This window comes from Lithobates pipiens, unplaced genomic scaffold (assembly GCF_037356315.1).
Source record: "Lithobates pipiens isolate NorthernLeopardFrog02 unplaced genomic scaffold, aLitPip1_a1.2 Scaffold_10, whole genome shotgun sequence".
NCBI classification, from domain to species: domain Eukaryota; kingdom Metazoa; phylum Chordata; class Amphibia; order Anura; family Ranidae; genus Lithobates; species Lithobates pipiens.
The window spans coordinates 145,605,468-145,617,826 of record NW_027507686.1 but is presented as its reverse complement, the minus strand read 5'-3'; the positions used below and the strand labels follow the sequence as shown (position 1 = coordinate 145,617,826).

The 12,359-nt window shown below is 40.4% G+C and overlaps 1 long non-coding RNA gene across 1 annotated transcript; it reads right to left on the bottom strand.

Moving 5' to 3' along the window:
• Window positions 1-2,670: 2,670 nt before the first annotated feature.
• On the bottom strand, window positions 2,671-10,219 carry LOC143934694 (uncharacterized). Its single transcript, XR_013263340.1, has 2 exons — window positions 9,643-10,219; window positions 2,671-4,900 (listed from the first exon to the last, which is right to left on the bottom strand). It is a non-coding gene; the product is annotated as an uncharacterized LOC143934694 (long non-coding RNA).
• Between the last annotated feature and the right edge of the window lie 2,140 nt (window positions 10,220-12,359).

The window sequence follows — 12,359 nt, the reverse complement described above, 5'->3', positions numbered from 1 at the left end:
TTGTATCAGATACTTCTCCTCCTTTTTTATTAAAATGGCTTTCATTTTTCCTTTTTGTATTAATTTACTCAATTCACATTTATATTCCTTCATGGGATTATACTTGAGCTTTATACAGTGGTGTGAAAAAGTGTTTGCCCCCTTCCTCATTTCCTGTTCCTTTGCATGTTTATCACACTTAAGTGTTTCGGAACATCAAACCAATTTAAACAATAGTCAAGGACAACACAAGTAAACACAAAATGCAATTTGTAAATGAAGGTGTTTATTATTAAAGGTGAAAAAAAATCCAAACCATCATGGCCCTGTGTGAAAAAGTGATTGCCCCCCCCCCCTGTTAAAACATACTATAACTGTGGTTGTCCACACCTGAGTTCAATTTCTATAGCCACACCCAGGCCTGATTATTGCCACACCTGTTCACAATCAAGGCATCACTTAAATAGGAGCTGCTTGACACAGTAAGGTCCACCAGAAGATCCTTAAAAGCTACACATCATGCCGAGACCCAAAGAAATTCAGGAACAGTTGAGAAAGAAAGTAATTGAGATCTATCAGTCTGGAAAGGGTTATAAAGCCATTTCCAAAGCTTTGGGAATCCAGCGAACCACAGTGAGAGCCATTATACACAAATGGCGAAGACATGGAACAGTGGTGAACCTTCCCAGGAGTGGCCGCCCGCCCAAAATTACCCCAAGAGCGCAGCGACGACTCATCCAAGAGGTCACAAAAGACCCCACAACAACGTCCAAGGAACTGCAGGCCTCACTTGCCTCAGTTAAGGTCAGCGTTCATGCCTCCACCATCAGGAAAAGGCTGGGCAAAAATGGCCTGCATGGCAGAGTTCCAAGGAGAAAACCACTGCTGAGCAAAAAGAACATCAAAGCTCGTCTCAATTTCTCCACAACACATCTTGATGATCCCCAAGACTTTTGGGACAACATTCTGTGGACCGATGAGACAAAAGTGGAACTCTTTGGAAGGTGTGTGTCCAAGTATATCTGGCGTAGAAGGAACACTGCATTTCATAAAAAGAACATTATACCAACAGTAAAATATGGTGGTGGTAGTGTGATGGTCTGGGGCTGTTTTGCTGCTTCAGGACCTGGAAGACTTGCCGTGATAAAAGGAACTATGAATTCTGCTGTCTACCAAGAGATCCTGAAGGAGAATGTCCGACCATCTGTTCGTGTACTCAAGCTGAAACGAACTTGGGTTCTGCAGCAGGACAATGATCCTAAACACACCAGCAAGTCCACCACCGAATGGCTGAAGAAAAACAAAATGAAGACTTTGGAGTGGCCTAGCCAAAGTCCTGACCTGAATCCTATTGAGATGTTGTGGTATGACCTTAAAAAGGCCGTTCATGCTCGAAAACCCTCTAATGTAACTGAATTAGGACAATTCTGCAAAGATGAGTGGGCCAAAATTCCTCCAGGACGCTTTAAAAGCCTCATTGCACATTATCGCAAATGCTTGGTTGCAGTTGTTGCTGCTAAGGGTGGCCCAACCAGTTATTAGGTTTAGGGGGCAATCACTTTTTCACACAGGGCCATGATGGTTTGGATTTTTTTTCACCTTTAATAATAAACACCTTCATTTACAAATTGCATTTTGTGTTTACTTGTGTTGTCCTTGACTATTGTTTAAATTGGTTTGATGTTCCGAAACACTTAAGTGTGACAAACATGCAAAGAAACAGGAAATGAGGAAGGGGGCAAACACTTTTTCACACCACTGTATATGTTCTTGTATCATTTTACTGGCCTAATAATTCAGCATTATAATATTTCTTAGATAGCACGACAATAGCTCCCCCTTTATCTGCCGGTCGTATTACCACTTTCTTGTTTTCCTCAAGTTCTTTGATGCCTCTCTTAATTGTCTGAGGGTTTTGTACCCTTTTAGTTTTCAATCTTTCAATGTCCTGGATCACCATTTTGTTGAATACTTTGATGTGTTCATTACTGGGCACTTGTGGATTAAACACCGATTTGTTTCTCAATCCTGTGTGTTTTATTCCCCCTTCCCCTTCCGTGATTCCTCTCGTTTCCGCACCCTTCCTTGTTGTGGTCACTGTTTTATTTAATATGTATTTTTGAATATAAAATTGTATATATATATATAAAAAAAGGATTAAAACTTCAAAACAAGAAGTCCACTAATTATATATATATATATATATATATATATATATATAGCAGCGCTCAACATGCAGAATCTTGTTCAGATGTTATTCATTTGTGCTCTTGAAAAAGTGGTGATAGAGTCCAACTCGTGAAAAGAAGAAAGATCGGAACCACCTTCCACCTGACGTTTCCACCTTTCGTGCTCTCAAAATACAAACCCCCCTTGGGGATGCACTCACCAGAAAATCAAGGATATAAGAGCCTTCAATATGTCAAAGCATTATATTCTTTGGTCGTAGAAAATCAAGGATATAAGAGCCTTCAATATGTCAAACCATTATATTCTTTGGTCGCTAGATGTCACCATAATGGGGTGGTCCGATGTTCATAAAGGTAACAAGATCATACCTGTAAGGGTTAATCCTGTGTCTAGGGTGGTCCCTTCAACCTCTCAGACCTTAGATCCAATGTATTGTATAAATTCAGATATATCTGGAATCAATTCTCAAAGGACAAATAAAACCACACACACACCATGGCGTCCTTCGAGAACTAATTGTATTGAGTTATTACAAAGCAATTGATATAGGATATTTCACGTCATACAGAATAAGACATGCGCAGTAGACATCAAGACGATTACAGCTGGTCAAGACAAAAACGCTATTGTTCTTTGTTCTAAGCTAGCTGAATTAATATAAGAAAAGATACATAATTCCTTCTGTAGCTAAAAGATGCTGAGAAACAGTGTGAAGGTTATAGATAAGTGTGTGAGAACACACGAATTAGAAGAATCTCATGTTGAGACAGTTATCTGAGAAGTTAAAGGGGTGTTCAAACTGTACATATTGTGAAATGGAAGTTTGTGAATATTAAGATGGCTGACAGAAACAAGATGGATGCTTAACATAACCTTTCAACCCCCTCTTAAGTCATGGAATGACTTCTACAGATCCACAGCGTCCTGAAATCTACGGTTCTTGCTACGTTTGTTATATTCTTTTACATAAAGCTGCAGATATTGTGTATATGCGTGAGAAGGTTGGTCTGGTGTAGTACACTTGCTAATACAAAGTAGAATAAGCTTGAAAATCAGGTAGCCTATCAATCCTAACAATAGTACTATGATAATCATAATCACTATGTCCTTTAACCATGAAAACATTCCACCTAAACCCAAACTAGAAAAGGGGTTCCATCCATAATTACCTATGTCCCTTGCTTGTTTCATTAATTAATTTACCTGTGTTCGGTGTTGATTAATAACATCATAGTAGTCTGGGATTTCCAGGCTGGTATTGTGAAACCATGTACAACATTCATAATCTTGGGTCATTTCGCATAAACCTGTCAGAGCTGCACTCATGCTTTCAATAGCTAATTCGTGTAACTCTAGTTGTCTTCTAATTGCTTTGAGCTCGACATTGAGTAGTCCTATATCTTGGGAGTTTTTTTCCATAACATCATTTATTAAACTAGTGTAGTTATTTAATTTGTCCATCATGGTTATGCCCCATCCTGTCCAGGATGGAAACCATGTCCATGACTTATCTGAAGTAGAAAACATAGGTGGGGTTTCTCTCTTGTATTTATAAGTTAACCTATGTACTGGACTTGAAGTAACTTGTATGTGATGTTCCTGATTCTGGCCTAGGGCTGACATGACTGGTACCAACTGTGCTAAATAACACCATCCTTTCACTCCTGCGGGGATCCATGGGTAACAAATTTTAGCACAGCATACATATGTATTGTTTCCCAATGAAAAACTTCTTAGAGAACTACGTTGGGGCTCAGTTCCAGCCTCAAATGCAGCACTAACAAGTTTACTCACAAGTATCCCAGATGTTGTGTTCCTGTATGTAGTAAGTTCACTAATGGTGTTGTTAAGGGATTGATTTTTGTAACTACACATATGACCTATGATAGTGTTACTGGTGTGGAAGGGAATACCCTTTGAAATGTTAAATACAGACTTGGAACACATACCTATTCCGTTGGATGTATTGCCTAACTGAACACACCACTCAGGTTCATGTGTCTTTCCTAAAGTGTAAAACATAATACTCTGATTGCGGTACCCTTCCGAGACATTCTTAATACTTAAGACTAGAGTATTTTCCAATAATGACTTGAGGTTCAGAGGGACAGCTAAGAGTGGGATTTTAGCAGTTTCTGGGTGCAACTTACTACAAATCCAGCATTTTTCATATCCTGACTTTCTAGCGTAAGCATATTTAAATTTTAACAGTAACATTTTTCCAGAAAAACTTGTTTCTTTGATCAATTCATTAGAGACATCTCTTTTACTGCGATTTCTGAGGTGAAAGTCAGTATGGTTGGTGTGTATTTCGCTTTTACCACATATGAGTTTCAAGGCACCTAAGTCTTCAGGATGAAAAATACAGTTAGTTATTATCCACACTGGGACAAAGATCAGAAGTAGAAACATCACCAGAAGGCAAAAGGCCTTCCCAGAAGTCTGTGGTGAAATGAGTGACATCACTGTCCTTTATGTCTGTGCTTGTCTTTTGAGGACTTAAAACACCTGCTTCACCTCTTTTCAGCCTTTCTTGAATTCCTGGGCTTAGATCAACCTTCTTTACTCTGCTGGCATGGATCCAAGTAGGACTTTCCTCTGTAAGGATGGCGGTCCTGGTGACGGCTACCACTTTGGTCACTGGTCCGAATGGAACCTCTTGCGGCTTTCGACCTTTCTGAAGCCTCTGGACCACAACTTGATCACCGACCTGGAACGGGTGGGTTGGTACCTGTGAAGAAGAAGGAGAGGTGCGAGCAACTCTTCTTTCGACAATATCAAGAGTTTCAATCGTTTTTTTTACATATTCCTCCTGTATTTATTCCAAATCACCTTTCTCTACCATCAAGGGATGATTAGCCCACGGTGTGGGGAATGGCCTACCCATGAGTACCTCAAAGGGGGAATAACCCGTCACACTGTGAGGGGTCATTCTGATTTCAGCTAATACAGCTGGGAGAACTTTTTTCCACTTGCCAAAATTCCCACCCGTAGCTTTCCTTATCCTGTCTTTAATTGTTCTATTCATTCTTTCTACAATTCCTGAACTCTGTGGATGGTAGGGGAGGTGAAATTTCCAGTCTATTTTTAGTACTTTTACAAGATCTTGGCCTATTTTAGCTGTGAAAGCTGGGCCATTGTCTGAATTTATTTGCAATGGACATCCCCATCTAGGAATAATTTCCTGTGTGAGGATCTTCACTACAGTTTGTGCGTTTTCATTGTTGGTGACAAAAATTTCGGGCCAGCGTGACATTATGTCCACGATAACCAAAAGATATTGTTGTTTCTTTCCTTCTTTGGGCATATGTGTAAAGTCTATCTGTAAATGGGTAAACGGTGTTGTTGGGTACTCAAGATGTTCATGCTTTGATTTCTTTGGGTTTGTTGGATTGTTCCTAATGCAAGTGACACATCTCCTTACAAAAGCTTTGACTAGATTAGGTAATCCTGCAATGAAAAAATCTGCATCTAGAAGTTCACATGTGGCATGCCATCCCTTGTGACCCAGTCCATGGTATTGTGCAATGAACAGGGGGTGCTAGCAACAGGAATACACGGCTTCCCCTCTTTGCAGATTAATCCTGTTTTAGGATCCTTTTGTACCATCCCATCACAGTTCCATTGCGCAATATCATCAGGGGTGGCAAAAGCCTGTAGTTCCGTGAGCCAATGTGTCTCTTTCAGGGAACATGGCTGAGGTGTTAGCATGGGCATTTGAATGTTTGCCTTTTGTGTAGATGCAGCTTCTTTAGCTATTCTGTCAGCTAGTGCATTACCTTTGGCTATATCAGTCATTTGGCCTGTATGTGCCTTACAGTGCATGATAGCTAGTTTTGAAGGCAACTGAATTGCATCTAGTAATGCTGTGACTAGGTCAGAGTGTGAGATGCTCTTTCCATCTGCTGCCACATATCCTCTGCGAAGCCATATTACACCATGGTCTCAAACCACACCATGAGCATACCTGGAATCAGTGTAAATGTTTACCTCTTTTCCTGCAAACAGCTGGCATGCACGGGTTAATGCTATCAATTCAGCAGCTTGTGCAGACTGATAGGGTATTGGATTGGCCTCGAGGACAGTATCCGGCAGTTGGACAACAGCATATCCTGCATGATAGACATTATCACTCGGTCTGCTGCAAGAGCCATCAACAAAAACTGTTTGTGCAGTAGGAATTGGTACTGAAAGCATATCTGCTCTAGGTGAAGTGTCCTGATGTATTGATTGTATACAGTCATGAGGTGGTGGTAAGTCATCCTGTTCTCCTTTAAGACCTAATAAGGCATTCAAAATTGGAGCTGGGCCAGAGTTTATGTTTGAACTTTTTATTTTCAGGTTTGGATTGGACAGGAGGATGACTTCATACCCATTCAATCTTTGTGCTGACATATGCTGAGTATGTAAAGTTTTGAGGAGTGTGGTAACGCTGTGTGAGGTGTATAAAGTAGTGTTATGGCCCAAGGTAAATGGTGCTGCCAACTCTGCGACCATAGAACAAGAAGCCAACGCTCTAAGACAAGCAGGCATGCCTTGCACCTGTACTGGAACCACCTTTGAGAAAAAAGCTACAGGGCGCAGTCTCCCACCATGTTCCTGGGCCAGTACTCCCGCCATGGTTCTGCAATTTTCCCTAGCAAACAAGTGAAACATTTTGCTAAAATCAGGGAGGCCGAGGCTCGGGCTGGTAACCATTGCACTTTTCAACATGGTAAAAGCATTTAACATTTCATCAGACCATTTTACAATATCAGACATTTCAGAGAGGGTTGCTTGTCTCAATATATTGTCATAGAAAGAACAGTCAGGTATCCATTGGCGGCAGTAACCAATCATTCCAAGAAAGGTTAGCAGGTCTTTCTTGGTAAGTGGGCGGGGCAGACCCACTATAGCAACAATTCTTTTGTGACTGACTTTCCTAACTCCCGGAGACAGCACAAACCCTAGGTACTCAACCTCCTGTTTACACCATTGTAATTTTTTCTTAGACACTTTGTGACCACACGTATGTAACCATTTCAATAAGGATAGGCTATCAGCTCGGCAGTCCTCCTCTGAAGAACTACAAATCAAAAGATCATCAACATATTGCAACAGTACAGAACCATGAGGGGCAGTCCAAGGCCTGAGGGTGGCTTGGAGTACTATAGAATAGACCACATGTGAGTCTACGGTATATATCCCTGGGGCATTCTACACCAGGTAAACTGGCGATTGTGTTGGTCAATCGACACAGTAAAAGCAAAGAGTGGCCTTGTCTCCTTGTCTACAAGGACAGAGAAAAAAGCATTCTTTAAATCAATCACAGTAAAACATTTGGCTGTTGCTGGAATGGAGGACAGTAGAGATGGAACATCAGGTACAATGGGTGCTATTGGGACTATGAGGTCATTTATGGCCCTCAAGTCCTGTACAAATCTGAAGGAGCCATCCGGCTTCTTTACAGGGTTGACAGGTGTGTTGTATGGAGAAATAATTTCCTCCAGGATTCCATCCTGCAGAAACTTTTTCACCATTGGCACTATGCCATCCATCTTTTCTTTAGAGAGTGGATACTGTTTGTGATAGATAGGAAATGCACCTTCTTTGAGAGTGGCCTTGTATGGTGTGCATGAAACAAGTCCTACATCCAGATCTGATGTAGACCAGACCTGGGGGTCTATATCCTCAAAATCTTCTTCACTATTTTGTTGTGACAGCATCAATGAACCTGGTTTGCATTCTACTATAGTGATTTTATCTGAGGAAATGTCTAGACCTCCTTCTGAGTTGGTTCTAATTGTGATTCCTAGTGGCCCAAACAAGTCTCTTCCCAACAAATTTACAGGACACCTTGGTATTATCCTGAAAGAATGTGTGCATATGGTGTACCCTTCATCATCTTCTATTGGTAGGGGTGGAGTCCTATATGTTTTTGTCAGTATCCCATTAATTCCCAAAGAGGGTTCCGCTGGTTCCCATTTGCCTCTGAAATGATCTTCACAAATAGTACTCCTAGTGGCCCCGCTATCAACGAGATAGGGGAGGAGTCTCCCATTTATTGAAATAGCAACCATTGGACTGTCAGTGAAATCATCTGAGACAAAAGGAAAAGCTGGGACACTACCCTCCGGGCCCCATCATTGTTGTTGATTTCCCCATTTGATTGGAAATGTTGGACCTTGTTGGATGGATGCCTGTGGTTGTTGTGTCTGGTTAGGGACAGAGCTGGAATCGGGAGTCTGAGAAGGGGTGGGGTGAGGACACTGACTCACCCAGTGATCCTCAGCACCGCAATTGAAACATCCATTGTTTCTAAAGCGACTCATCCCTCTTCCATTTCTGCCTTTAAATCTGCCTCTAAAATTTCCTCTGCCTCTAAAGTTCCCCTTCGTATTCCCTTGGAAATTTTGTGTGGAGACAGGAGACGGCTTTGGTATATAAAAACAGCCCGCTGCATCTTTCTGTGAAAGAGCTTTACCAAAGTCAGTTCTAGAAAGTGTTGACCATTCAGTAATCATTTGTTTGACTGGGACCACTAAATGGGGTTTGAGATTACCCAGGAAAGTCTGGATCAATAATGGATCCATAGTTGGCACAACACCCAAACCGGCTTTCTGTCCATCCTGCCATATGAACCACCCAAGGGTTAACTAGATATTGCTCCGTACATTTAATTTTCCTATGAAAACAAAACAATTTACCATCCTTGACTGCCACCTAGCGGTGCAGACAATCAGACAACAGTGTGAATCAGACAATTAGACGATACCTCAACTTAGATTCCTTTACCAAAAAAGTCAGTACTGTCCGTGATAATTTTTTGTACTAATACAGCTACAATCACTTCAAGACTGTAACAGAATACATTTGGAACAAGTTCAAGAGTATTTCAGACATACAATAAACGCACAATCTTGCTCATGGAGCTACTGTTTTGTTTCAGACAAATTTAAACCACAGATGAATTTAACTTGCAATGTACATTAATCTGTTTACCTTTCACAAAATAACTTTACCCAAATTATAACTTTATAACCTTCAGGAATACTACTCACCAAGTATGCCTTTTGGTTCTGGAAACAAAATAGCAGTTCACATATACACACTCAGCGCAATTCATTCAGCGTGATACATTTAAAGCAAAGCAGTTATACAATCATACACAAAGTTTACACAATACATTGATCATCAGTCACCAGTTCTGTCCCGAACAGAACTAAAACTCTAGAGTACTCTGTAAATTTTTCTAGGTCCCCAAAACCTATTCTTCTAAGATCGCCAAGATCTTTTCTTTTAAGGTCACCAAAACCTTTACAAGTGTCCCCAAAACACTATATGACCTCCAAGGTCATGACCGGTCAACTTATGTATACTTATGAGAGGTTCTATAACCCAACAGCAATCTCTGTGGGATGGAAGCCAAGTCACACACCTGACACCTGGACTCTGGCAAGTCAATTTCACTCAATAAGAATAGAATTCACTTACCGAGCCGTTAAAAGTAGCAGCTTTCCACGTCCATTAAGGGTAAATAAACATCCATCCCGGACGAGCCCCCAGTTCTGTAAGGGTTAATCCTGTGTCTAGGGTGGTCCCTTCAACCTCTCAGACCTTAGATCCAATGTATTGTATAAATTCAGATATATCTGGAATCAATTCTCAAAGGACAAATAAAACCACACACACACCATGGCGTCCTTCGAGAACTAATTGTATTGAGTTATTACAAAGCAATTGATATAGGATATTTCACGTCATACAGAATAAGACATGCGCAGTAGACATCAAGACGATTACAGCTGGTCAAGACAAAAACGCTATTGTTCTTTGTTCTAAGCTAGCTGAATTAATATAAGAAAAGATACATAATTCCTTCTGTAGCTAAAAGATGCTGAGAAACAGTGTGAAGGTTATAGATAAGTGTGTGAGAACACACGAATTAGAAGAATCTCATGTTGAGACAGTTATCTGAGAAGTTAAAGGGGTGTTCAAACTGTACATATTGTGAAATGGAAGTTTGTGAATATTAAGATGGCTGACAGAAACAAGATGGATGCTTAACATAACCTTTCAATACCAACATAGCGTAATATTGTTTAAATACCTTTATTAAAGACCCCCTATATAAAATATGCGTACCAAATATAATAAAAAACAATCGCATTAGATATGTGTACTGTGCCTTATTCCTCGTGGTGAACCCCCTTAGGTAACCGCGAACGTCCGCTCTGTCCGTTTGGTTCACTTCCTGGTACCTTGGTTTGTTCACGATCGAGCCACGATCGAACCAAGGTACCAGGAAGTGAACCGAACGGACAGAGCGGACGTTCGCGGTTACCTAAGGGGGTTCACCACGAGGAAAAAGGTACAGTACACATATCTAATGTGATTGTTTTTTATTATATTTGGTACGCATATTTTATATAGGGGGTCTTTAATAAAGGTATTTAAACAATATTACGCTATGTTGGTATGATCTTGTTTCCTTTATGAACATCGGACCACCCCATTATGGTGACATCTAGCGACCAAAGAATATAATGGTTTGACATATTGAAGGCTCTTATATCCTTGATTTTCTACGACCAAAGAATATAATATTTTGACATATTGAAGGCTCTTATATCCTTGATTTTCTGGTGAGTGCATCCCCAAGGGGGGTTTGTATTTTGAGAGCACGAAAGGTGGAAACGTCAGGTGGAAGGTGGTTCCGATCTTTCTTCTTTTCCCGAGTTGGACTCTGTCACCACTTTTTCAAGAGCACAAATGAATAACATCTGAACAAGATTCTGCATGTTGAGCGCTGCTATATATATATATTTAATTAGTGGACTTTTTGTTTTGAAGTTTTAATCCTTTTTTTTTATATATATATATACAATTTTATATGGTGTATGTTTTAATAAGCAGCAGCTATTATTATTATTATTTTTCTGATTTAATTGAATTTCTTGGGGATCACAAGCATTGGTCCAAAGGTTTTTATTCTTTTAAATCATAATCCTGAAGTGCTGAGCTGTGTGCTATTGTAGTTAGGGACGGTACATTTTCAGCACGCAGGCTTGGAATGTATTTTTGAATATTTAATTTTCTGGTGTACTTTTGCAAATCTACATAGGTATCAAATTTATTTAGGCTTTTCTTGGGGGCATATTTAAGGCCTTTATCTAGAGTTAGCAACTCTGATCTCGTGAGTTCCAGGCCACTCAGATTATGGATGCCCTCACCTATTATTCTCTTTTTATTTTTGGCCTTGAGTCCTCCTCTGCATCCCCTCTTCTGTTTGGACTTCTTGTGTTTCCTATTCCTTCATTCCAAGGTGGGGTCCTTTCTCTGTAGGGGGGAGTTCTGTCTCTTCTGCGCTGATCTAAAAAAGATGAGCATGGTGGCTCATCTCTATAATCTCTCAATACTTCATATCTGTTTGCTGTACGTATTGGACTTCTTCTATTTTTGTACTGTTGCTGATTAGGGATGAGCCGAACACTGCCCGGTTCGGTTCACACCAGAACTTTCGAACGGACCCCAAATTCGTACGAACGTTAGAACCCCATTGAAGTCTATGGGACTCGAACGTTCGAAATTAAAAGGGCTAATTTTAACGGCTAATATGCAAGATACTGTCCTAAAAAGGTTTTGGGGACCTGGCTCCTGCCCCAGGGGACAGGGGTCAATGCCTAAAATGTTTTTAAAAATGGTCGTTTTGGCGGGAGCACTGATTTTAATGACGATTAAAGTGGGAAAAAAAAGTGAAATATTCCTTTAAATATGGTGCCTGGGGGGTGTCTGTAGTATGCCTGTGAAATGCCACGTGTTTCCCGTGTTTAGAACAGTCCCTGCACAAAATAACATTTAACGGAAATAACGTAATTTAAAGCTGCTTGCGATTTTAATGTTATATCTGGTTCCTGCAATATGGTTGAAAATCATTGAGAAAAATTACCATTACCAGCCCCTTTGGGTCTTGTACGCATATTAAGGGGAACCCCATACCCATATTAAAAAAAGGAAATGTGTGTGGCCCCCAGGCCCTATATACTCAGAACAGCAGTATACAGGCGGTGCAAACAAGACAGGGACTGTGTAGGTTTGTTGTGTTAAGTTGAATCTGTTTGTAATTTTCAACAGGTACATTTTTAAAGTGTAGCTCCAGTCAAAAAAACTATTTTTAAGCTTTTTGGAAAACATAGGGAAGGGTTATCACC